This window comes from Entelurus aequoreus, linkage group LG21 (assembly GCF_033978785.1).
Source record: "Entelurus aequoreus isolate RoL-2023_Sb linkage group LG21, RoL_Eaeq_v1.1, whole genome shotgun sequence".
Classification (NCBI taxonomy): Eukaryota; Metazoa; Chordata; class Actinopteri; order Syngnathiformes; family Syngnathidae; genus Entelurus; species Entelurus aequoreus.
Genome location: NC_084751.1, coordinates 21,770,906 through 21,797,444, shown reverse-complemented (window position 1 = coordinate 21,797,444; position 26,539 = coordinate 21,770,906). Strand labels below are relative to the sequence as shown.

General features: G+C 40.8%; 1 protein-coding gene and 1 long non-coding RNA gene across 2 annotated transcripts in view; one reads left to right on the top strand and one right to left on the bottom strand.

Moving 5' to 3' along the window:
• The window catches only part of LOC133638492 (uncharacterized), a 35,657-nt gene extending 24,052 nt beyond the window's left edge, over positions 1-11,605 (top strand). Inside the window, exon 4 of the long non-coding RNA XR_009823637.1 lies at positions 11,164-11,605. This is a non-coding gene — a long non-coding RNA (uncharacterized LOC133638492). The remainder of the gene's footprint in view (positions 1-11,163) is intronic.
• LOC133639004 (transmembrane protein 132C-like) overlaps positions 1-26,539 on the bottom strand; it is a 529,052-nt gene that overhangs the window by 232,768 nt on the left and 269,745 nt on the right. The window lies entirely within an intron of this gene.

The window sequence follows — 26,539 nt, the reverse complement described above, 5'->3', positions numbered from 1 at the left end:
AGTCTGTTCCCTTGCCATTTAGACATTTTCTTGATTGGATCATCACTGACCACTCTGCTCTCCTGCTGTCTATCAGACATTGTTGCTCCCATCATAGCTAGCAAGCTGCCTTGGTGTCCTTTGTGAAAATATTTAGATAGAAGACTAAAGTGCACAAAGGTGTACAATTATTATCTTTTCAAAATATTTGTTTCACTGTCAGTGTGATTGACCGACTTTGCCGCTAGATTTCGCGTCTTTTGGCCATACCTGGCTAGCGACTGAAAACATCATTTAGCAACTTTTTGGTTGTGAAGATAAGAGGTAAAAGCAGATCTGCCTGTTGGTCTTTCCACATTTTGCCATTTGGTACTTTGCACTCTTGTTGGTCACTCCAAGGCATTTGTCCCTGCCTTCAGCTAGTCACTTGGCTCTTTTGGAATATATTTCACTGTAATTGGCTCTCTCTCTCTTTCTCCTCAGTACAAATCAGTCTGTTCCCTTGCCATTTAGACATTTTCTTGATTCGATCATCACTGACCACTCTGCTCTCCTGCTGTCTATCAGACGAATCAGTTGATTCTCTGCTCTCAATTGTCTATGCTAGTAAGCTGTTATTCTCTGCTTTGGAGTGTTGATGCTGGGTTGCTAGTTTTCTAAATCACCTCACACACTTGAAGGAAGCAGCACCGATCATAAACACACAAACAAACTCACACACACACACACACACACACACACACACACACATAGTTGGTTTATCTGTTGTGATAGGCAAAGAGCCAATGTGCAAAGAAAGAAGGGAAATATGGATCATAAACGTTTAAGTGGAGGAGCTAGAAAAAAAATTCAGCAAGAAAAGAAAAAAAAGGAATCAGTTTTACTTGAGAGTGTTCCAAATATCTCCAGCTTCTTCAGTACAAAGACATCTGCTGAAAGCAATTCTATAAATGCTACTGCAAATTCAGCTAAGGTTAGCAATGCACCTGAGCTAGCATGTAGCTCCCAAGATCCTGAGACCACTACAAGTGTAGACACTGAACCAAATGCTTCTGATGCTTATGATTCAACCAATTCAGCAGTAGCCAGTTGCTCGGATGAATGTGAGGTCACTGCACCTCTGGACAGCATAGAAAATGAGCTGAATCTTTCTTCAACACCATCTACAGTGACAACTCTACCTAGTGATCCCGCTAAATGGGCTGAGACCCTCACTGAGTCAATGAAGGAAGTTCTTATTCAAAGAGGTGCAAAATCATTTCACAACCGTCACAGCCATTATCCAGCTTCTGTGAGGAACAGTGGGCTAGGAGGCAAAACCCGATGCCTAAACAATGAACATTTTACTTCACACTTGCCCAATGGACAACGAGTACAAAGAGAGTGGCTGATGTACTCTCCCTCTACTGGTAATGTTTACTGCTTTGCATGCAAACTGTTTTCCCCAAAAACGCATTCTTTTGTGACAGGCTATTGTGATTGGAAACACTCAGAAAGATTTGGTGAACATGAGCGAAGTGCTGAGCACATAACCTGCATGCAAGCAGTCTTGAACCGCGCCAAAGGTGCCACAGTTGATGCAGACCTGTTCAAACAGTTTCAGGCAGAGAGCAGCTATTGGAGGCAGGTGTTACAAAGAGTTGTTGCAGTCATTAAATTCCTTGCAGAAAGGGGCCTTGCATTTAGGGGTAAAAATGAATCGTTAGGGTCTCCTCTCAATGGGAACTACCTTGGTATTCTGGAGGTCCTGGCTGAATTTGATCCCTTTCTAAAGGATCACATCAGAAAGTTTGGGCAGATGGGTCGAGGTAATACCTCATATCTGTCCTCCACCATTTGTGAGGAATTCATTGAATTGATGGGTGCAAAAACCAAACAGGCTATAGCAGATGAACTGCAAGCAAGCAAATACTACTCTATCATTGTGGATTCAACCCCAGATTTATCTCATGTGGACCAATTGACATTCATATTCCGTTTTGTTAGCAAAGAGGGCAGTGTTGTTGAACGCTTTGTGGGTTTTGAGCCCATTACTAGCCATACAGGTGAAAGTTTGGCTAACTGTGTCATGTCTGTGTTGGAAAATCTAGGGTTAGAGCTGTCAAATTGCAGGGGGCAGGCTTATGATAATGCCAGCAACATGTCAGGGAGGTATAATGGGTTGCAGGCTCACTTAAAGAAAAGCAACCCATTAATACACTATATTCCATGTGCAGCTCACTCTTTGAATTTGGTGGGAGTCAACAGCATTGACAGATGTGGAAATGAAGTCTCTAAGTATTTTGACTTGATTCAGTCTATTTACAACTTCACAACTGCATCCACACACCGATGGGACAGGGTATTTGGCAATTCCAACATAGATCTCACACTTAAAGCTTTATCCAACACGCGTTGGAGTTGCCGTGCAGAATGTACCAAAGCACTGTGGCAGAACTACAGTAAAATAAAAGCAGCACTACAGGTTATTTCCACTGATGACACAGAGAAACGAGACACACGAACTGAAGCTGACAGTCTAGTGCGGAAGCTGGATTCACTTGAGATGGCCTTCATGGCAGGCTTTTGGGACACTGTTCTGTCCAGATTTCAGGCCACAAGTCTGCAACTTCAAAAAGCAGACATGGACCTTGGTACAGCAGTTAGATTGCTGGAATCTCTGCGCACCTTTGTTCTCTCCCAAAGAGATCTATTTGATCATTTTGAGCAGAAAGCCTTAAACATGTTGGGTGGCACCCCATCTTACAGGGCTGAACGGACGAGGAAACGTAAAAAGTTTGCTGATGAATCAGCATCCCCAGATGTTGTGCTTGAGGGAAGGCAACTGTTTCAAATAGAGACATTTATTGCCTCTATTGATCAACTGAGTTCAAGCCTTAATCACCGTCTGGAGGCCTACAAACATCTGAACAATTTGTTCAGTGTCCTTTTCTCTTTGGATACAGAGTCCAATGCTTCAGTCCTTCACAAGGCCAAGATTCTCACTGAATCATACCCATCTGACCTCAATGAAAGTCTTGGACAGGAGCTTATACAGTTCAAATCTTTTATACAGCTCAACAACACTGATGAGGAGAGGACCCCTTCAGGACTGCTCAAAACAATAATACATTTTGGACTACAGCCTACGTTTCCTAATACATACATTGCGCTACAGATTTTTCTCACTCTACCGGTCAGTAACTGTGAGGGAGAACGCTCATTCTCTCTTTTGTCAAGAGTAAAAAATGAGCTGCGCACAAGAATGACTCAGAAAAGATTAAATGCGTTATCTCTAATGGCAATTGAGAGTGAGCTGACAAGAGAGTTGGACTTCAATGATGTGGTGGATGATTTTGCAAAATTGAAAGCACGAAAGAAACCCCTTGCTTAAAGGTGCACTGTGTAAGATTTTTAGGTTATTTCCAGAATTCACCCATTCACTAATGTTAGGCTACCTGTTTTCATGAATACTTACCACCACCATAAAATTCTAAGTATCCATTATGACTTGGAGAATTGCACTTTTGCCATTTCTGGGAAGTGTCACCTGGATTGTGAAGATAGGATTGACTTTAGGCAGAAGCTTGGTGCTTTCTCTGGCAAACTGAACCTCAAGCTTCATTCTCTGCAGCTTTGCATTCTTGTGCAGACTTTCATCCACAAGGAACTTTTCAACTTCCCCACTATCGTGAAGGGGCCATCAAAAGATTTCAGTGTGTCCAGCATGTCTAGTCTCCTTTCTTTGAGCCATCTCTTGTTTCTCATCTGCCCTACTCTCGAATTTTGCCTTCATGAATTTACTCCAGTTGAGTTCAACCTCCCTTTTTGCTTGTGCTGCTGCCTTGAAACCTCTGAAGCTCCTGGCTCTTCTGTAAAATTATTGACCTATTGACTGCGTTCAGTGTGCCCAACTTCTTCAGTTTGTAGTCCACCTTGCCACATTGTCTCTCCATCCCAATGTTGTGCACAGGGGTGCCATCAATGTTACTAGCCTGTTCACTGACAGGGTCCATTGGGAAGGTCTCCTCATCCATCCTCTGCCTGGCCAGGACAGTCTTCAGATGGGGCAGCATGAGATCTGTCAGCTGCTTCACTTCATCCAAGTATTCGGCAGCCACGTCTGACACTGAGTTCAGGACATGTCCAGTGCCTGTCCAGCCACTATAGCATTCTTGGAAATGGGCTATCTTGACCTGCATGCAGCCCTTGTACCATGAACTGGCCTACACCTTTCTTTGTGGTGCTCTCCGATGCATGTTATCATTTTACCTTTCTCCTTCTCCTCAAGCTTAACCACAAATAGATACAGACTTTGAGCCTCAATTTGCTGCACAGCTGCCGTTATGCCAAAGTGTTTTCCTAAGATATTATTTTATTTTTAATGATAGAAGGGAGGAAAAGGGGGCAAAAATCATGTCCGATTTAGTTTTTTGGGTGGGGTGGGGGGTTTATTTCATGATAGCTACCAACTTCCAATACATAATATCTCTCAAATGACCCAATGCACCATCACTGAAGTGGGCGTAATCATTTTCCAAAATGTTTATTTTTAGGCCATTTATCCCCTCCCCCTGTGTCTGTGTGAAACCTGTGCTTGTCAGTGTCTGTGTGGTATACCTAATAGTGTGTGTGCAGTATGTGCACTCTTCTGTACAGTACAGTGTGCATGTCTGTTCACAGTATACAGTATTTCTTGCATAGTGCGTGCGTGTGTGTGCGCCCACACGCGCGGGGGGTTGAGGGGCCAAGACCATGTCAGGCCCAGGGGGCCAAAATTTCTTAATCCGCCCCTGCCTCTAAGGTGCGCGCCTGCGCAATTGCGCACTGCTCAAGCGTCCTATGCGCACAGCAAATACATGCCGCGCACCAAATCAAATCCCATCTGAATTCTAAACAAAATAAACACATTTATTCTGTGTAATTTTGCAATGCAACTTTGAGTGACAGTGACAACAAGCGGCCCTAACGGTGTTCGTCAACACCGTTCAATTGAACACCGTTCAATTATTGAAACGTCTATCGAGATGCTTCTAGGCCAGGAATTATATCGATCACTTTATTGAGCAAAACTGTTTATATTCGGCCATAACCACACCAAAAACATGAGTAAAACACTTCTATCTCGAAAAACTAGTCATTTTCTGCCGTACAAACCAGGCCAAAACAAACTTGTCATCTGTCACCAACACGCATACCACTAAACCACGGGTGCGTTTATGGCCACACAAAAAGTCGGACAACTCAAACACCACACAAAGTTACACTATGACTCCTCAGTCATACGTGTGCTTATTTTACTGTCATTTATTATTAATGGTAATTTATTTATATTAATCATGGAAAGCTGTTACTAGAGAAAGTTACAGGAATGCACACTTCATCTTATGCTTACATTTCATTGTGCAACATGAGGATGTTTAAGGGGAACTAAATGTGATCTCTGAAAGGGGTACAAATGATTTCCAAAGCAGTGCTTTTGGTATAAAGTTAAGTTAGGTTAAATGAAAGTATTATTATTATTATTATTATTATTATTATTATTATTATTATCATTATTATTATTATTATTATTATTATTATTTATCTTACGGTATATATCAAAAATAATGTTGAGCAACATTTAATTGAAATATTGTCGATGTGGCCCTCCAGCAGTGCTCGGGTTGCTCATGCGGCCCCCGGTAAAAATGAATTGCCCACCCCTGATCTACTTGGATGCCAATTTGGATGAGAGGCTAAACGTTTTCGTAGACAAACCAAACCGTCCAGTTGCGATCGATTGAATGCCCTTAGAATACAATGACCTAGATGAATAAGAACATCCATAGACTGTTTTCCTACGCCTCACTTTTTGTATGATTTAGTTTTCGACAAATATCCTTACCAAAAGTTTACCTTGGTTTTTGTTTATTGTCTTGGTTATCGTACAGTATAGAAGGCTGGTCGACAGCATATACTAGGATGCTCACATAGGTACGTCCATCAATCTGTGATGTCACAATTTTCCAACTGTTAAAAAAGACTACATAATACAGTGTTTTAAAGCATCAAAAATTATGTGCAAGCTAACGGCAATAAGCACGAACCAGAGATGTGGGATTGGGGCTGATGGCCTGATGCCTTTTTTAACTGATCAGCCGATCTTCGACACAGCTGTTATTCCAGTTTTTACATGACTAAAGAATGTACTGTATGTGAAAGATTCCTTCAAAAGGGATGCACACTCATGGAGACACAACTACATTTCTATATTCCTTGTTACACACATGCAGGAGGTGTGTCCGTGAATTCCAGGAGGCTGCATGCACGTCTTGCAAGAACACCGGATCAAATTTGAATGCAAGCTTTAATGTGCCGTCTAGAAGCTTCTACGCTAATAATCCTCACCACCATTTCTTCCAAGTAACATTATCACTAGAGGACTAGAGTAAAAGGACTAACCCTAACCCTAACCAAGCAGAATTACACAAGAAGCTAACCACTAAAGCGCCAATGTAAAGTAAGGGTGAAGGAGCCAATGGACTTGGGTTCGAATCTCGGCCGTGATTGAAATTTTGGTTCGGTTGTTAAATTTGTTTTAATGATGTCATAATTGTTTAATATGCTAAACTTGTGCATATTGATATTAAAAAAGTGGACTGTTACAAAATCATGCGGATTGTCAAAAATGTTAGATAATAAAACACGTGATAGTTCTACCTCAATGAAAGCCCAATCCAAACCACTTCATTTACGGTATATATGTCAAAACAATAAAAGTTTCACAAAGTGCTCCACAGGAGTTAGAAGACACATTTAGAAGCAGGATACAACTATGGAGAGTCAATTGTAAAAAAAAAACATTTAACTAATAATAGACTTAGACTTAGACTTAGACTTCCTTTTTATTGTCATTCAAATTTGAACTTTACAGCACAGATAAGAACGGAATTTCGTTACATAAACTCATGGTAGTGCAGGATAAAAAAGCAATAAGGTGCATATATAAATAAATAAATATATATAAATAATATATAAATATATATATATATATATATATATATATATATATATATATATATATATATATATATATATATATATATATATATATATATATATAAACTAAATAAATATATATAAATAAATAAATACATTACTGTACAGATAAATATATTGCACTTTTCCACATGCGTCCACGTTTATGGATGTATGTTATATTGTCTTTTTTATTCCAGCAAGTTAATCCCTTTTGGGGGGAGTTGAGGGGATAATTTAATTTAATTTAATAGAATAAATACATAAAATAAAATAGACTAAAATCACACAACTCGCATGCTGGTTTAAAAGCCAAGGAGTACCTGGGGGTCATCATTGACAAATACCTCAATTTCAAATGCCACATTAGCCATCAGGGCAGCACGGTGGCAGAGGGGTTAGTGCGTCTGCCTCACAATACGAAGGTCCTGAGTAGTCGTGAGATCAATCCCGGCCTCGGGATCTTTCTGTGTGGAGTTTGCATGTTCTCCCCGTGACTGCGTGGGTTCCCTCCGGGTACTCCGGCTTCCTCCCACCTCCAAAGACATGCACCTGGGGATAGGTTGATTGGCAACACTAAATTGGCCCTAGTGTGTGAATGTGAGTGTGAATGTTGTCTGTCTATCTGTGCTGGCCCTGCGATGAGGTGGCGACTTGTCCAGGGTGTACCCCGCCTTCCGCCCGATTGTAGCTGAGATAGCCTCCAGCGCCCCCCGCGACCCCGAAGGGAATAAGCGGTAGAAAATGGATGGACATTAGCCATCTGTTAAACAAAGTATCCAAATATGTTGGCCTGTTCTTTCACCTTCGTCATTGTCTTCCTCTGTATGCTCTACTTACCCTATATAAAACTCTCTTTGAACCACATCTAAACTACTGTAATGTCATCTGGTGTAACACCTTCCCTACCTACCTTCACAAATTAGAATCCGTGCAAAAGAAAATCATACGGGCCCTGTCATGGTCCAAGTTTAATGCCCCCACTCGACATCTATTTCATAATTATCATCTCTTAAGACTGACAGAGTTCAATATTTATCAAAATGCTTGTTTAACCTATCAAGTCATTCACAGGCTGAATCTTAGGCTCTGTAGCTTGGTTCCTATCTACCATCCCCAGCATGCCCACAACACTCGTAACTTAGATCTGATATCAGGTAAACATCGTCTACTGGCTTGTACCGATCGAAGTGTTGTATGCAGGGGACCTAAGATTTGGAACCGGCTTAATGAGAGCCTCAAGATGCGGTATCCATTCTCCAACTTCAAAAAGAAACTGAAAACTTACCTATTAACCACGTATCTCTAATGCCTCATGTGGGATAGACTACTGCTGGGTTTTGCATGGTCGAATGAATGTATGTGTGTATGTGTATGCGTGCTTTAGTACTATTATCTTGTGTTTATCATATAGCGTTGTTGTTGTTTTTTGTTGTTGTTGTTCTTGCTACCATTTTTCATCATTCCATGTATATACTGTCCTCTGGACCCCCTGTCAAAAGCTTCTTCTAGCTTATTTGGGGGACCCTTTCACTTACAAATATCTTTAAATGATATTCACTACTATTGTAATTGTTCTATGGTATTGTGAATAAACTTGAAACTTGAACTTGAGTGAAAATATGTTTGAAGATGTGATTTAAAAGTCAGTAAAGAGGGAGCAGTCTGAATAGCAAGAGGGATATCGTCCCAAAGTTTTGGAGCCACAGCAAAAAATGCACGATTCCCCCTGGGTTTTAATCGTGTCTTTGGGACAACAAGAAAGAAATTACTCAGCTGACCTCTGTGAGGTCAGCTGAGTAAGGGTGGAGATTTTTAAAAGGTCTGACATACAGTATATTGTGGCGCTAATCCGTTAAGAGATTTAAAAACAAACAATAACATTATAAAATGAATTCTAAAATGAACTGGGAGCCAGTGAAGGGATGCTAAAATGGGGTTAATGTACATGTTTTTTAGGCGTAAAAAGGCGAGCAGCGGCATTTAGGATTAACTGCAACCGACCGATTGAGGCCTAGTTCAAACCAGCATTAAGGGGGTTGCAGTAGTCCGAATGTGATAAAATAAAAGCATGGACTGCCCGCTCAAAGTCGTTAAAAGATCAAACTGATTAAATTTTTGTTAAAAGTATTCGATGATAAAAACTCAAGCATCCAACAGTTATTTTGCTGTTCCAATTTAAAATCATTGTTCAACTTAAAACCGAGATTTGTGTCTGGGTTTAAAATAAAGCATCAGGGGGACCATGTCACTGCATTCTTGTTTACTTTTGAGTCAAATAAAATTGCTCCCGTCTTTTTAAATTTAAGAAGTTTACTGCCACCCATGCTTTCATGTCCTCAAGACAATTTAAAAGTGATTTTAAATGTGTGTCATGTCACATAGATTTGTGTATCATCAGCATAAAGATGATAGGATATATTATATATTTTTTAAATGTGTTGCATGGGCAGGATGTGCACTGAAAACAGGTTTGGTCCAAGGATTGAGCCCTGAGGGACACCACAGGACATTTTTTATATGGTGCTGGGATACCCATGATTTCAGCCTTTCAAAGCTTCTATTTGACAACCAATTTTTGACCTCAGTATTTGTCAAATTCTAGTTAAGGCCCTGCGCTTTGGCATTGTTTTACACGCGTAGCCAACATTGTGACAACATCCATGAGTCAGAAAATAGGAAAATCGGCCCTGCGATGAGGTGGCGACTTGTCCAGGGTGTACCCTGGCTACCGCCCGAATGCAGCTGTGATAGGCTCCAGCACCCCCCGCAACCCAAAAAGGGACAAGCGGTAGAAAATGGATGGATGGATGTAAAATAGGAAAATCATCATAGGTACTCTTTAAATATTTACATTCATTCATTACATTTCATTAGTCATTTATATGTATCTCACATACAAATATAGATATAAATGTTCTCTATAACATGTGTTTTGTATTAATATTGTCTGGTGTCTGTAACGGAATAAGTGTATCTACATTATTTCATATACAAACAATTGCTTTGGTTTCCATTGAAATGAAAACTGAAGAACTGCTGTATAATACAGTAATAGTTTTTTACTCCCTTGTGTCATTTAAAAAGTTACAAGAAATTGTATATTGAAAAAACATAATGGCAATAAATAAAGAATATAAAGTACGCAGTTTATTCAATTATGTTTTTTTAGTCCGCTTTTACTATATTTCCTAAAGCAAACCATCTTCTAATGAAAAGACAAAAATACTGCAGGGCTAACTTCAGCAAAAAAGCAAAACATCATTTTCCAGTAAAGAAACAAACAGATGGCTATTGACTGAGATGACAAGGAGATTTATGTGTGTGTGTACGCTCAGAATGAGAACGGGCCAATGGGATGATCACACACACACACACACACACATACACACACACACACACACACACACACACACACACACACACACACACACACACACACACACACACACACACACACACACAGACACAAACACACACAGACACACAAGCTTGTCTATGCACAAAACACAAGATTGGAAATGTACAGTATATACTGAAAATATTAGTTGTCCGTCCATCCATTTTCTACCGCTTGTCCCTCTTGGGGTCGCAGGGGTGCTGGAGCCTATCCCAGCTGCAGTCTGGCGGAAGACTTGGACAAGTCGCCCCCTAATTCACAGGGCCAACATTCACACTGACATTCACACACTCGGGTCGATTTAGTATTGCCAATCAACCTATCCCCAGTCAAAAAATAAAATCGATTTTCAATTGAATCTCGATTCTTATTAGTAACGATTCTTAATCGATTGTAAAAAATAAAAGTCCATATAAAAAAATAACAAAATAAAAAATATGTATTTTGGGTTTTTTAATCAGTCCACTCAGGTAAATCATATTGTTGTTACGCCTCAAGCACCCGCTGCCGCTCCTCTGAGCGCACCTCTGGACACGCCCACGGGCGTTCCTCTCCTGCCACGGCCGCACCCCTGTGCTCATTCTGCAATCAACGCACCTGACACTGATGAGGACGCTGCACACTAGTTAGACCAGCGCGTCCTGCGTTCCAGTGCCAGAACGTAGCTACTTATATTTGTACAATAAGCTCACACATCTCTAGCTCTCCTTTCATGTGCCTACTTGCTCTTTGTGTTTCCCCTCCTCTGTGCTCATTGTGTTTTGTCCTTTTTCGTCGTCCCGCAGCCTCTCTCTGTTCCCTCGATTCGAGCTGTGCGTCTCGTCTCCCTCGTTTTCCCCCTGGACTTATTGCTGCCTTCCCGGATCTCGACCTCTCGCCTGCTCACGGACTTCTGAGCCTGCCTTGCCCTCTCTGGACTTCCGCATCTTTCGCAACACGCACCTTGCCTGCTCAGTGGCCTTGTGGTTAGAGTGTCCGCCCTGTGATCGGTAGGTCGGGAGTTCAAACCCCGGCCTAGTCATACCAAAGACTGTAAAAATTGGACCCCTTACCTCCCTGCTTGACACTCAGCATCAAGGGTTGGAATTGAGGGTTAAATCACCAAAAATGATTCCTGGGCGTGGCCACTGCTGCTGCTCACTGATCCCCTCACCTCCCAGGGGGTGATCAAGGGTGATGGGTCAAATGCAGAGAATAATTTCGCCACACATAGTGTGTGTGTGACAATCATTGGTACTTTAACTTTTAACTTTCAACACTTGCCGGTAACACTCTCCAGTTAAGTACAGCACATCGTCGTACACCACACACTTTGGTTAGTTTCACACATACTCTTGTACTAATAAACACGCCTAAGGCTAAGCGAGGCCCCTGTCTCAATGCCATCTGCTTCTCCACTGTACCATTACATTGTTAATGTAGATGCACACATCTGGTGTACAGATTTACTTTTGCATTAAATATTGAACAAGCAAAGCTTATATAACTTTATAGTGACATGCAAAATCGAGTTTCAAATAATAATAATAGTAATTAAAAATTATCAATGGCATATCAAATACAATTTAAATAAAAATTGAATGACTCTTTTCTATTTGCAGCCTTCTGGGGGTAAATATCAACATTAACTTTTTCCACAGGCTAATAAATGTGAAAATAAAATAATGAATAAAACAACCATTCAGGACTTTAAACTGCTCAGTTTGCAACACACTGATCTACCGTAATCTGATGTGCCCAAGCCAGATACCTGGCATCTTTTCTTGGATGCGAGTTCATTAATGTCGGGGCTCAGGCTTTGAGCTGAGGCAACCTTTATTATCCAACCAAGGTGTTCATCAATCATTATATCTCATATTCCACAGTCTTGGGGGCATGCCTTACAGGCACTGCTTTTAACGTCCTCTACGAGCTGACGTCACGTCCACTTTTCATCCCTTCTAACAACATGCCCGCCCAGTCACAAGATATGAGCGGCTCCTGTACGCACACACACACGTAAATGCAAAGCATACTTCATCAACAGCGATACAATTTACACCGAGAGTGGCCGTATAAGCAACTTTAACATTGATAGAAATACACGCCACACTGTGAATCCACACCAAACAAGAATGACAAACACATTTTGGGGGAACATCCGCACAGTAACACAACATAAACACAACAGAACAAATACCCAGAACCCTTTGCAGCATTAACTCTTCCGGGACGCTACAATATACACCCCCGCTACCTCCAAAAGGGGACGTTACAATTCTCGGGAGGGGCACTGAAATTTGGGAGTCTCCCGGGAGGTTTGGCAAGTATGAGAATTAGCGGTGTACCGCGGCACCGCCGCTGTATATAATCGGCGGGCCAGCTCTAGTGTTAATTTGATATCACCTAACGGGCCAAGTGAAATTACACGGCGGGCCAAATTTGGCCCGCGGGCCAGAGTTTGACACCCATGTTATAGAGGAATGTACTTAATTTCAGACCTGGCATCCATCATTATCAAAAAAGTATTGATTCTGAATCGAGAATCGGTTTGAATCAAGAATCTATTCTGAATCGAATTGTTACCTGTAGTAATTGCATCGAATCAAATTGTGTGGTGCCCAGAGACTCACAGCCCAAGTAAATATGCATCCATCCATCTTCTATCGCTTGTCCCTCTCGGGGTCGCAGGGGAGCTGGAGCATATCCCAGCTGCATTCGGTAAACCCTGTGCAAGTCGCCACCTCATCGCAGGGTATATATATATATATATATATATATATATATATATATATATATATATATATATATATATATATATAGATATATATATATGTATATATCTATATATATATATATAGATATATATATATTTAAAAAACATTATCAGTCTAGTGCCCAACATGTAGGCTGTGTTGATCCTATTTATCATTATGGGATTTGGAGGCCATGCAGGGGATTTCAGATTACGTAGTACAATTTTCGGAATATGTGTCATTTTTTGGCTTTTTTAGTTTGAAATGTGTGCCCAGTAGCTGACATCAAACTTTTTAAATTCACTTTAATGCTGGATATCATGAACTTCCTCTCTACGCTGCTATGGATTAGTTGAAGAAATGAGGTCATGTAGCTGGCAGAAATACTTTTTGCGACCGCCCAAAACATCAAGTACACCAGGATCTACTCTACAGTAGATCCACTACATGAACTCTACCGTTTCCGTAATGCTGTTACACTATGTAACTGCATTATTTACTGATGCCCAGCAGCTGAATATGGGACATGCATTCCTCCAGTAAAAGGTGTTTGACTACAGCTTGAATCTAAGGCATGAAAACTAAACGCAACATCGTATCTCTTGGGATGAACAGATGATCTGGTTCTGATCCTATATTTGGGCGGACGCAGAAGGGGGCCAAGCAGAATAAGCTCAGGATGCTAGCAGGACAGATTATAGCAAATTGTATAAACCTGCAGTCGGATGAGACACGTGGCTTAGTAATGATGCTGTCGGTTGCTACGGCAATGCGGTTAAAAAAAACTTTGCAAGTCAAATTAAAATGTTTAGCCCAATTATAAAGATGCCTTAAAGGGCTTCATTAAATGTGCCCAATATTTTTAGAGCATTTCATTACGGGTGGGGATCAAACAACCAAAGTAATTGCTATATAGCCCATTTATGTAGAGGGGTCAACATAAAAACGATAGCTTAAAGACTTTCTTTTCTATATTAAATATTTAAAGAAAATCAAGCTGTTATGCTTCACATTTGATATTACAATTGCTTTTATTACAAATACTTTGTAACTTAATTAATCTTTGCTAAACATTTCAATCACACAACTGGAAATGGTTGATTATCAGGGCTGGTGATTGAGTGCACTTTAGTACATACGGTACAAACATTAGCCTGCTAGGAGTGATGTTGACCAAATGCTTGTTCACCCCGACTTCATCACCGAGTAATTTACTGACTCACAGAATCACTGATGGGTGCTACCAATCTGCAGAGGTCCTGCCGAGTGTTTAGGTTCAAGGGTGAAATGTTACCACACGCCACTTAGTTTTCCTGATGATGAGGACTATCAATATTCCTGGAAGACCCGAGCAAGTGCAAAAACCTTTTATGTGTAATTTGTTGTTGTACACGTCAATGTGGGGACATTTGTGCCAAGGAGAGCCAATAAATGGTCAACAGTGTGACAAGTGAGATGGGAAAAAAACAAACTTAACATTTTTGACAGTGTCCACCCAGGAACTGTCACAAAAGTGCCACAAACCGTTTTAAAAAAGTGTATCAAAATTAGCCTAAAAAATGTGCTCATTGAGATTCATGCATTGTTTAATTGAGGGAAATGTAAGCAAATATAGGGTGTCCCGAAAACATGTATACACATTTTAGCAGCTGATACCTCAATTGTTAGTTTTTTCTTTGCAGATTGAACCATTTGAACTGATTGATGGCAGCCAGACTAAACTTTGAAGAAAGGAAATAAATTCTAAAATGCTACTGGACGTATAAAAACACAGTGGAAATGCAAAGGCAATTTAGGAGGGAGTTTCAAAAAGAACCACCAACAAGTGTTACCATCACTCGAGTTAGAGATATGTTTGAAGATGATGGAAGTGTTAAGGACCACAAGAAGCGTTCCGGAAGACCACGTACAACGGCAAGCCCCACAAAGGAAGCAAGACTACTGGAAATGTTTCAGCGAACTCCAAGAAAGTCTGTGCGGCAAGTGTGCTGTGAGGTAGGCATTTCAAAATCATCTGTCCATCGCATCATGAAACCTTGTCAATGGAAGCGTTACATTCCAAGATTAGTCCATGCTCTTAATGACGATGATCCAGACCGCAGAGTACAGTATTGCGAGTGGTACTTGGAACGATGTAAAGAAAATGCACAAAGATTGTGTGGAGTGATGGGGCTACATTCAAATTAAATGGTGCGATTGACCGCCACAATTGCACCTACTGGGGACCTGAGAATCCACATGTTATGGTCGACCACCATGTTAACTCACCAGGAATTACAGTGTGGTGCGGCTTATCATCAAGAGGATTAATTGGACTGTTCTTTTTTGACACTACTGTGACTGGTACTGTTTACTTGAACTTGCTGCAACAGTCTGTCATGCCAAGCATTGGAGAAAATTTCGAAGAAGAGGAGTTTCATTTTCAGCAAGATGGGGCACCCTCACACTACCATCGCAATGTTAGATCTTGCCAGAGAGGTGAATTGGACGGAGGGGTTTTGTTGAATACCCTCCACCTTCACCAGACCTCACACCACTCGACTTCTTTTTATGGGGATACCTAAAAGACGAGGTTTACGCAATGAGACCTGCAACAGTCATTGAATTGAGAGCAACCATTGAAGGTGAATGCATGCAAATACCAAGGGAATTGTTTCATGATGTGTGCTATTCCATCACTTTGCGATGGACCAGAACGGATAATAGTTTGAGAACAGGCAGTGACAAAACAATAGACTGATGTTTGTAAAATGTTTTACATGTTGAAAATTAAACGAATTATAATAAACACCCAGTTTACAATTATTTAAAGTGTGTATACATTTGTTTGGGACACCCTATACAAATAGCAAACGTGTATGGTTCTTGTAACCCTTTTACAATGTGCTTTGTCAAAATGGGTTCGGTCAATTGTTTTGTTTATAATAACAAATTCGTACTAAGTAGACTGCTGACCAAAAAACCTAATTTGGATCAGCACCAATTGTCAAAATTATGTCATGGCACAGCTTTGAGTTTATGACTCAATTTTAACATCAATATTTATGTGGCACACTGAACAATTTACAGTAATTGAAATAAACATATGTAGCATTATTAACAAAGTAAAACAATTTTAGTTCAGCTCCTTTGCTACACATACAAAAAAAAATACTATCTTTTTTTTAAATTACATTTGCACTAAAGTCACATCCTGCCCGCAATGGTCGAGCCTTAACTTGAAATATAAACATTATAGGCCAATATCAGTAATATTTACAGACATATTGGAGGGAATGTCCAAACAAATATCTCACTGTATTATACCACTTGCCTAAAAAGGTCTGTTAAAGTTACTTTTGTAGATGTTTGCATAAACCTGCTGAATAATGGAAGACAACCAAACATGTATGTAATTGATTCACACAAGAACACAACATACACAAAAGAATACATTGAGATAGCATTTGATAGTTCACAGAGCAATTGAGCAGTACCGCCCGTCGATTGGCCACTGATCAGTTTCAATATAAAAAGTATGTGATCGGCCGATGCCGATTAATGTATTCTAAAGGGGAACTGCACTTTTTGGGGGAATTTTGACTATCGTTCACAGTCATTATGAAAGACATGATAACAGATGTATTATGTTGTGATGCATTCTAAATAGTAAATACTGTAAATAGGACCAAAAGGCCGCTTACAATGAAGCCTACTCTGTCTATAAAGTCCTTAAAAAATACCTCCATTAAATGTTTTATAAGCATGATGTAAGTATACATGTTATGTATTGCTAGATGAAGTTGACGACACAGACACAAGGGGGAAGTAACACTATGATTTATTATATATATACAGTATATATAAATAACATATATATATATATATAATAATCAACAAAACTAACTAATAACTAAGGAAATGGAGTGTGACTAAATTCAAGAGTGTGTATGGTGTGAAACTATGTGGAGCAGTTATCTGTTGAGTGTTACCGGGAGGTGTTGTTCCAAACTTGATGCCCACGAGGGCGAGGTTTATCTGGGAAGTCCGTAAGCCAGGCGAAAGATCCAGGGCGAGAGAGAGAGGCGTCAGAGTCCGTGTCCATGCGAGGGGGTCGAGATCCGGGAAGACAGTCAAGATCCAGGGGGGGGGGGGGGGGGGGAGTCCAAGGGAGCGAAACACATAGCTCGAAACCAAGGCGACGGAAGGAAAACAGGTACACCGTAGACAAACTAAGTTCCCGCCAGGATCCTTGGGTTCACTGGTCCTTATACAGCTCGCCCTCATCAGTCCCAGTTGTGCAGATTGCCGATCGCTCACAGCCTTGCCGGCATGTGGGAGTGACACGGCCAGCGCGAGCAGGGGCGTGTCTCGGCACGCTGCCAGCGGAGGTGCTGGTAGACCCAGGGGCCGGGGAAAAGCGAGTTCGAGCCCGCGCCGTGACAATACATGTAATGTAGTAACAAGCACATTTATAATAACGTTTAATTTTTACGTATTTTGACACTCATCCTTCGACTCCCGTCCTAAGACGCTACAATATTTCATTGAAATACGTGGAAGGGAGATTTTGACGTGAAAATGAATGTTCAAAAACACGGATTTTTGCGTTTTCCATGCCTACATGTTTTTTTTGTTTGAGTGAGCCTTTAGTGTTGATGCTCATGCTCAGTAGCGTTGGGTAGAACATTTTTACGGGTAGCACATTTTCTCAGAACACCGGCAGCACACTCACACACACACACACACACACACACACACACACACACACACACACACACACACACACACACACACACACACACACACACACACACACACACACACACCTGACAGCTTTCAAGGTCATTTTATTAGGACCACCAGTAACGCCATTTCCCCTCTTTCTCTCGGTTCCTCCGGCGATGGAGGGGCGATGACATCGCTCCCTGATGGCTACTTTATGTTGTGTTGTTAAAATTGTCAATGATCACAAGCGCCTTTGTAAATATTTATTTTTTTCAATGTGTGCACTTGCGGCTTATGGAGGTGTGCGGCCAATATTCTTGTATGTACAAACTGAAAAAAATGAGTCCAAAAATTGGGTGGGTGCAGCTTGAAAGCAGGTGCACTTTATAGCCTGGGAATTACGGTTTTTCCCCTTAAGTTGTACAAACTAGCATAACGCTTGATTGAGATATTTAAGTTTTTATTTTACATTGACACACACATACACACACTTTGGCAGGTTATTGGGAAACACTGGCGAAAGGTTTGCAGCTGAAACCATTCAGGTGTGATGAGTAAAATACATCTACCAGTGCATTAGCCTCATTTGGACTTCATTATGTGCGTCAGTAGGCTCCAATGCATACAGGGGATGGGGAATGAACCTGAGTCACAGGCCAGGCTGTGAAAGAAAAGGATTAGAAGAAAAGCTATGAGGATGATTTGAGGTTTAAATAATTCCCCTTGGTCAGGGTCGCGTTGGAATACTATTGCCATCTATAACAGAGAGCAATATAATGCAATATAAGCAATATAATTATATTGGTTTTATAACACAGGCATGTATAAACAGTGGAACCTTGATTTTCCAATGCCTCTATTTTGTGTCTTTTTCGGTTACGAACATTTACATCCCGCCAAAGACGCCTCTGTGTGCGAACCATGTCTCAGCGTGCGGACGCTTCATTTATTTTGCATGCCACTTGAGGCTGTCGGGGGGCTGCTATTTTGATAACATCACGTCCTGTACACACGGGCACGGCCATTTCGAAGAGCTACGACTGACTTCTTTATTTCTATTTCTAAACTCTCGGAGTCTCGCTGTATGGCTTAGGGTTGCTAGACAACCGCTTTGAGCTAGTGCAGGGGTCGGCAACCCGCGGCTCCGGAGCCGCATGCGGCTCTTTGACCACTCTGATGCGGCTCAGCTGCATACTTGCCGACCCTTCCGGTTTTCCCAGTATACTTAACGACCCCCCCCCCCCCCCCCGATTTTCCCAGGAGTCTGCCTCTCCTACAAATCTCCCAGGGCAAATATTATACTATTTTCACTCTAATTACTTCATCAATGGCGTGCCCTAATGGCACTGCATTAATTGTCCTCTATAGCATTTACAAACAGCGTGCCAGCCCGGCCACATGTTATATGTTGCTTTTACTTGCACACGTAGGCGACAGCAAGGCATACTTGCTCAACAGCCACACAGCTTACACTGACGGTGGCCTTATAAAACAACTTTAACACTGTTACGTTACAAATATGCGCCACACTGTGAACCCACACCAAAAAAGAATGACAAACACATTTCTGGAGAACATCCGCACCGTAACACAACACAACAAATACCCAGAATCCCATGCAGCCCTAACTCTTCCGGTCTACATTATACACCCCCGCTACCACCAAACCCCCCCACATATCAACCCCCCCCCCCCCCCCCCCTCTCCGTGCGTCGGTTGAGCGGAAGAATTAGGGCTGCATGGGATTCTGGGTATTTGTTGTGTTGTGTTTATGTTGTGTTACAGTGCAGATGTTCTCCAGAAATGTGTTTGTCATTCTTTTTTGGTGTGGGTTCAAAGTGTGGCGCATATTTGTAACGTAACAGTTTTAATATATATTATCATATATATACATATAAACATATATACATATATATATATATATATATATATATATATATATATATATATATATATATATATACATATATATATATATATATATATATATATATATATATATATATATATATATATATATATATATATATATATATATATATATATACATATATATATATATATACATATATATATATATATATACATATATATATATATATATATATATATATATATATATATATATATATACATATATATATATATATACATATATATATACATATATATATATATACATATATACATATATATACATATATACATATATATATATATATATATATATATATATATATATATATATATATATATATATATATATATATATATATATATATATATATATATATATATATATATATATATATATATATATATATATATATATATATACACATATATATCACCATTCAGTCAGACCTGGTTTTATCCCTTTCATGTTTTTCTAACATTTTCAGCCTCAAGGCCCTCACATTTTAGAATCATGAAAAAAGCCTGTTTGTGTAAAACGTCACAGTGTGTTTTCACGTCGAAATGCAAGTAGTTTGAGTGAGTCACACCAGAGTCTTCGTACTTTGTTAGACCCTTGGGCTGCTGTCGATTTGCAGTGTGTACTTTCTCTCAACTAAACTAAATATATCCCTGGGTTTACAACCTGTCTCAGCTAAGACATTTAAGGATCCCATTTTTTTATTACTGTAGCAGCGAACAGATGATGTGAGTGACACCTCATTCTTGGTGCTGTCAGAGTGCAAACAGGCAACCCCACAATTTGCCAATCAATGTGCATGATGTTGTGCTAACAGCGCCTCATTTCGGATTGTCATGCCGCTGATGAAACATGGACAAAAGGTTCGTTCAGTCATGACAGTTTCCTGCTAGTAATTTTTTTACGCTAGCTATTTTTGTGCCTTGGGTAATCACAGCAGCTCTTTTAGGTTCTGTTTTACAATGCTGTCAGACGATTCATTTTCAAATTCAGATTATTCAAACTTTTGAATGTTGTTTAATCGCCATAATCACAGCACATTACTTGCTTGCATAATTTCAATTAAACTGAAAAAAGACCCCAATATTTTCACTTAAATGCAATTTTATGAATTGTATTAAATGTTTTATTTGAATGATTGTCATCTTATTTCTCAAAATATGATAACAGTATAATCTAAAGTCCGGTCGAGATATTTGCCAAAAGTATTTGGCCACCTGCTTTGACTCACATATGAACTTGAAGTGCCGTCTAATTCCTAACCCATAAGGTTCAATATGATGTCGGCCCACCCTTTGCAGCTATTACAGCTGGGAAGGCTGTCCACAAGCTTGCGGAATGTGTTTATAGGAATTTTCAATCATCCTTCCAAAAGCGCATTGGTGAGGTCACACACTGATGTTGGTCGAGAAGGCCTGGCTCTCAGTCTCTGTTCTAATTAATCCCAAAGGTGTTCTATCGGGTTCAGGTCAGGACTCTGTGCAGGCCAGTCAAGTTCATCCACACCAGACTCTGTCATTCATGTATTTATGTACCTTACTTTGTGCACTTGTGCATAGTCATATTGGAAGAGGAAGGGGTCCGCTCCAAACTGTTCCCACAAGGTTGAGAGCATGGAATCTTCCAAAATGTTTTGGTGTCCTGGAGCATTCAAAGTTCCTTTCACTGGAACTAAGGGGCCAAGCCCAACTCCTGAAAAACAACCCCACACCATAATTCCTCTCCCACCATATTTCACACTCGGCACAATGCAGTCCGAAATGTACCGTTCTCCTGGCAACCTCCAAATCCAGACTCGTCCATCAGATTGCCAGATAGAAAAGTGTGTCCAGTAGAAAACCATTCCATGAAGCTCTCTGCGTACTGTACGTGGGCTAATTAGAAGGTCACATGAAGTTTGGAGCTCTGTAGCAACTGACTGTGCAGAAAGTCGGCGACCTCTTTGCACTATGCGCTTCAGCATCCGCTGAGCCCTCTCTGTCAGTTTACGTGGCCTACCACTCCGTGGCTTAGTTGCTGTTGTTCCCAAACTCTTACATTTTCTTATAATAAAGTCTAAAGTTGACTTTGGAATATTTAGGAGCGAGGCAATTTCATGACTGGATTTGTTGCACAGGTGGCATCCTATGAAAGTTCCACGCTGGAAATCACTGAGCTCCTGTGAGCGGCCCATTCTTTCACAAATGTTTGTAGAAACAGTCTCCATGCCTAAGTGCTTGATTTTATACACCTGTGGCCGGGCCAAGTGATTAGGACACCTGATTCTGATCATTTGGATGGGTGGCCAAATACTTTTGGCAATATAGTGTATTTTGAAGCAACATTTGCCAGCGAGCTCACCAGTCGGAGTCTTCTCCCTCATCTTTGCATTGTTGTATGCAATGACCTGATCACTGACTGTATAGTAACCCACAGCACCTTTCAGGAAACTAGTTAAGTTAAGGGATCATGTGCACCTAAAATAAATTGCAATTAATGTGCGCTGATAGATAATTACTGCAGTATTTTTGGTTGATTATTATCATGCGTTACATGCACGTAACTTTGACATCCATAGTTTTTACCGAGGGATTTAACGATATGAAAATGTCATATCACAGTTATTGTGACCAAAATCAGCACGGTTATCATTATTATCGCAGTACTGTTGAATGTGCTCAAAGAGTACTTTGACACACTGAAATCGTTGAACCAAGTTATGTTTAAAGATTCAATAACATTAATTATTGGCAGAAAAAAACATAAAATATTGTTCTGGCTTCCGAAAAGGCACATTGTTTTCATTTGAGTGTTTGGATGTTTATCTTCTTCTGTTTAAATTTGTAAAGGTTTCAGTGGTTTTTTTTAATGCTACAGAAAAAAAAAACAGGTGTTGGGGAGCTTCAATTCCAGTTTGTGACGTCACGCGAGTTCACTTCCTGTTGTCATTATTCCTTTGAGTGGAAATCGATCACTTTGTTCGAAGAGAGCTGTGCACACTTCAATATTGCTCAGACAGCAACAAGGTTATGCGTTTAGATTGGGGTATGTAGTTTCTTAATGTGGAAAGACGTTAACGTCTCCCATGTTAATGTCAGCATTTAGTTAAAGTACCAATGATTGTCACACACACACTAGGTGTGGTGAAATTTGTCCTCTGCATTTAACCCATCCCCTTGTTCACCCCCTGGGAGGTGAGGGGAGCGGTGGGCAGCAGCGGTGCCACGCCCGGGAATAATTTTTGGTGATTTAACCCCCAATTCCAACACTTGATGCTGAGTGCCAAGCAGGGAGGTAATGGGTCCCATTTTTATAGTCTTTCGTATGACTCGGCCGGGGTTTGAACTCACAACCTACGGATCTCAGGGCGGACACTCTAACCACTAGGCCACTGAGTAGGTTAGGCGAGCTCGCACTAGCTTACTTAATGAGCAGTGTCAACAGTCCGTGAGTAAACTAAAATGTGGTTATCCCATCCATCCATCCATTTACTACCGCTTGTCCCCTTCAATCACGGTTTTAGGATGATTTTAATTCAAAACGGTACTAGTTTATCATTATATTGTTTTACCCTAAGATGGCGCTGCTGTAGGGGCTGCTGGTTGCAGGAGCTCTGTGCTATTGTGTTTCCTCTTTTTGTGTTCTTGATGTTTCCCTCCTGTTTTCATGTGTTTTATTGCATTTTAGTTTCGGCCCCTCTGGGACTGCGCAACAAGGGGTGGCACTTTTGTGACTTGTGTGGTGCTTTTAGGGCTTTTTTCTGAACTTTTGTATCTGCCTCCAGAGAGTCTTTTGGCCATGGCCATGTCTGCACCGGAGACCAGCTGCTGGCTCTCTGCCACACCAGAGTCTGCGTGGAGAGATTGGAGGGGATGCAGGGGAAGAGCTGGGCCTGTGGAGCTCGCGGTGAGCGTCGGGATAGATGAGGTTCATGGAGCTCTGGCTGAATGAGCATGTACCGGACACTTTGGTCTCTGTGGACGGATTCTCGCTCAGCCTAGATTGCTTTGTTGGGTCTGATCCTGTCTCTGGCCGTGCTGTCCCTCCACCCAAGCAGTTAAATGAGTCATACATCCATCCATTTTCTACTGCTTGTCCCTTTCGGGGATGCAGGGGGTGCTGGAGCCTATCCCAGCTGCATTCAGGCAGAAGGCGGGGTACACCCTGGACAAGTCGCCAACTCACCGCAGGGCCAACACAGATAGACAGACAACATTCACAATCACATTCCCACACCAGGAACAATTAAGTGTGGCTAATCAACCTATCCTCAGGTGCATGTCTTTGCAGGTGGAAGGAAGCCGGAGTACCCGGAGGGAACCCACGCAGTCACGGGGAGAACATGCAAACTCCACACAGAAACACCCTGAGCGCGGGGATCGAACCCAGGACATTCTTATTTTGAGGCACACGCACTAACCCCTGTGTCTCAACAAGGAAGTGCCACAGACACATAGCATCAGCTCAAAGTTAGTAGCAGTCATGGCGCCTTTAGATCACTCATTAAGGAGATGGCCTGAAACTGAGTTGGCCATGCTCTCTTTATTCATGACTCGGCCACTTATTTTCCTATATTCAAACACAGTGTTACTGTTTAAACTGTGCCAAAAATAATAAACTTGTTAAAGGCCTACTGAAATGATTTTTTTTATTTAAACGGGGATAGCAGATCCATTCTATGTGTCATACTTGATCATTTCGCGATATTGCCATATTTTTGCTGAAAGGATTTAGTACAGAACAACGACGATAAAGTTCGCAACTTTTGGTCGCTGATAAAAAAAAAAGCCTTGCCTATACCGGAAGTAGCGTGACGTCACAGGAGGAAGAATTCCTCACAATTCCCGCAGTGCAGGGTGTATCTTTTTTCGCTCTGACCGTAACTTAGGTACAAGGTCTCATTGGATTCCACACACTGTCCTTTTTCTATTGTGGATCACGGATTTGTATTTTAAACCACCTCGGATACTATATCCTCTTGAAAATGAGAGTCGAGAACGCAAAATGGACATTCACAGTGACTTTTATCTCCACGACAATACATCAGCGAAGCTCTTTAGCTACTGAGCTAACGTGATAGCATCTGGCTCAAATGCAGATAGAAACAAAATAAATAAATCCCTGACTGGAAGGATAGACAGAAGATCATCAATACTATTAAACCATGGACATGTAACTACACGGTTAATAATTATCAGCCTGGCAAAGCTTAACAATGCTGTTGCTAACGACGCTGAAGCTAACTTAGCAACCGGACCTCACAGAGCTATGAAAAAACATTAGCGCTCCACCTACGCCAGCCAGCCCTCATCTGCTCATCAACACCCGTGCTCACCTGCGTTCCAGCGATCGACGGCGCGACGAAGGACTCCACCCGATCACAGATGTCTGCTATCCAAGTAAGTCCTCTTTGTTGTGTTGCTACAGCCAGCCGCTAATACACCGATCCCACCTACAACTTTCTTCTTTGCAATCTCCATTGTTCATTAAACAAATTGCAAAAGATTCACCAACACAGATATCCTGAATACTGTGGAATTGTTCGATGAAAACAGAGCAGTTTGTATGGTGACACATTGGGTACGAATACTTCCGTTGCCGTCGTGACGTCACACGCATACGTCATCATACATAGACGTTTCCAACCGGAAGTTTAGCGGGAAATTTAAAATTGCACTTTATAAGTTAACCCGGCCGTATTGGCATGTGTTGCAATGTTAAGAGTTCATCATTGATATATAAACTATCAGACTGCGTGGTCGGTAGTAGTGGGTTTCAGTAGGCCTTTAAATAAAACCTTTGTCTTGGTTTTAATGAGTACTTAGGCCTACTACGCAACAGTATTTTAATGTTGGTTATTATGGAAAGCCAAGTTTTTTTTTTGAGGTGGTACCAGGTGAATAAAGTTTGAGAATCACTGAACAAGAACACACACACAGCCAAGGGATGATGTAATGCTACAATAGCACAAATTGTCTGAACTCACTCTCCAGTTTATTCGCAAAAGAAGCAACTGTTTTTGAAAAAAATATTTCACAAATCTTTCTCTCCTGATCGCGCAGCAACGGGCGAATGCACATCTGTGGATTAAGTTGGTCCTGATCATAGTTGGTCCTCTCTTGTTTGGTAATTTGCACAACATTTAAGACACTTTTTTTGTCTGAATACGTTTTTCATCTCTGTTGTGTGGGAATGATATGAAGAAAAGCTCTAACTTACTTGGCAGAAGTCATTTGCTCCACCTGTTGGTTTGCACATATACTGTAAGTGTCTAGAATTCTTTTAGGGGGAGAAAAATGTATAAAGTAGACCTGAAGAATGATCCATCAATGTCTGAATCAAGTTGTACTTGGGGATTTGGCACTTGTTAATTGCTACAGCTATTATGTTTCCAATAAGTTTAAAAAAAAAACACTTGTGTGCTTGCTTTTGGCTTGGAAAACTGACTTGTGAATATTTTAAAAAATCAATAGAGGTTTAAGCCCAGAAAAGAAATCTTTAACAACAAATATGTCAGTTAACCTCTAATACTGTACCTCAGCTAATGTGGTTCCGATATGCTTCAAAATGAATTGATTTCATGTCTTGATTAAGAATAAAAGAGCCCATACATTTAAGGGTGAGGATTAATGTTAAATTAACCTCGGCTGTCAGATTACACTGAAACTCAACCGACACTTGAAAAACCTATTTGCATTCTCTAGCACCTATTTGAACCTGTAAAACAATACCAAGAAACCTCTAAAGCCATGCAAGACATAACTAATAACTCAAAGACCATTACAAAAAAGTAACATAGGAAGGACC